Raw genomic sequence first — 2,271 nt, 5'->3', positions numbered from 1 at the left:
GCAGTCTGATAATCACCTGCACAATGAGGCAAAAGGCTTGGATTTTATATCCTTCATTCCTTCAGCACCATCCAAAGTTGATGTCTTTTTACATCAAAAAGTTAGTGGGCCTTATCCTGACCTCTGGATGTTCTGCAAGAACTTGCTGCTGCTGTCCTATGGGCAAGCCGAAGTGGAACGAATAGAGGTGGAGACCTGCAACTTATCAGAGGAAACAGTTGTTGCACAGAGGCTTATATGCGACCATGTCAGAGTGTGTGGGGGAGCAACCAAAGCGCCTCTGACCAAAGGTGAAAGATGAGCGAAAAGCAAAAAAGAAAACTTGAGGAACTCAAGAGGAAGAGAGTCTCACTGGAAAGTGTATGTGAGAGTTTACAAAAGGATGCTGAGCACATGGCAGAGGAAGCAGAGAGTGCTGCTGGAACCAAAAGGGCAACATTACTTACCAAGTCCAATACTCTGAGCCGACGAGCGAAGGAGGAGAAAGAGCAGTTGGTGGTCTTAAATGCAGATACTGAAGAATAGGCTACTGAACTGTGACTCCTAACACATCAAGAGTGAATCGGTGGAAACAAAAATATTTAGGTTCTTTGCATTTTTGGAGTATTTTACTTTCTGTGCCTGTTTGTACATTGTTCACAGCCATAATACTTTATAATTACAAGGTAGTTTTATGTTAGAGCTCTTGCTCCAATAAATATGTGCCTTGTAATTAACTAAATTCTAGGCTATTCAGTTTTTTTTGCCCTCGTGATGGTCGTGGGTTGTGAAAAAAGCCTTCTTCTTAGGGGTACCGCTGGGGCCAGCCGGGCGTATGTCGTGGCTTCAGTGAGTACTTATGTTTGTCATGCTGCCTGTGTACTTTATAGCGGCACAACATATTTCTGCAAATTGCATGCGTCAAATTGTCTGTCTCTCTTAAAAAATATGAAGTGTCACCAAAATTTTAAACGGGGAATCAATCTCAATGAAAAATATTCGTCAAGTAACGTTTCTAAAATAATATAGACATACTAATAATTATATATTAATAAATCGGATGAACGATGCATCCCAAATTGTATCCGCTGCGCACTTCTTAATCAGGGCAATCGCATCGTGGAGGTTTCTGCAGACGCCCAAAAAGACTTACTTAAGAAAACTGTTGCATGATAATTTGTACCATTTTCAAGGGTGGGGGGCGTGCAGTAGATGCCCCCTTTATTTTTGTGCTTCTGCCGTTCAAACCGAGCAGCACTGAGTTTGTCATGGCACCTGACGCCAAATCTACTGCTTAGCTGCTACAGACAGAACTATCTTCAAATCACCACTAGGGGGTGTCAATGCTGCAGCTTCGTTCTATGGTTGATCTTTTTCAAAGACAGTTTTTTTTCTCTCTCTCCACATAATCAACTTAACTGATTAGCGTGCTTTCATAGTAATGGTTTTTAATCCGTGTTAATCTTCTGAACAATGACTAGTAAAGGTTCTATGAGGTTGTCCTACTTACTATGGATTTTAAGTTTTTTATCAAGGTGTTAAAACGTACCACAGTTGCCAGTCCTGTGTTTTATGTCTAGCAATTTGTACAGTTTCTTCAGTATAAACACATGCCATGATCTGTGAGAATCTCCTCCAGAACTCTGCATTTCCTCAAGATCTTTTTGTAATATTGCATCATGGCACTGCTCAGAACAACACAGATGGTGCATAACAACACAAGGGAGTACAAGACAACATGGTGCAGAAACAGTGCGATACAAAGCAGGACAAAACTGGATGATACGTGGTCAGTGGTGGATAAAGTGCAGTAACAGCTGTACAGTGCAGCTGCCGTGGAAATGACTGTTACAGGGGATGCAAAAGCTGCAGGTTTGAATTGTTTGGCGAATGAAGCTGTTCATGAATCTGCTAGTCAGTGTTTGTGGATGGTGGTCAGAGTCCTGGATTATAGACTGAACCTTGTTACTGTGGCAGTTAAAGTACAGCTGGTCAATGGAGGGCAGTTCAGTGCGAATGATGTTCTTAACAGACTTCGCAATGTACTGCCTTCCTGTCATGTGGCTCCACCATACCATAGTACTACTGTAAGAACTAGGGATGTAACGATACATTCAACTCACCATTTGATACGATTCACGATTCTGAGTTCACGATACAATTTTCTCATTTTTTGCAGAATGAGCTGCAGACAAATATATTCAAAAATATTCTTATATTTATCTTTCTGAACTGTTGACACTGTTGTGAACAGTGCAACTGAATTTGAATAAAATACTGTTGAAAAAAATC

This window comes from Brienomyrus brachyistius, unplaced genomic scaffold, assembly GCF_023856365.1.
Source record: "Brienomyrus brachyistius isolate T26 unplaced genomic scaffold, BBRACH_0.4 scaffold228, whole genome shotgun sequence".
Lineage (NCBI taxonomy): Eukaryota > Metazoa > Chordata > Actinopteri > Osteoglossiformes > Mormyridae > Brienomyrus > Brienomyrus brachyistius.
This window is presented reverse-complemented; position numbering follows the sequence as displayed.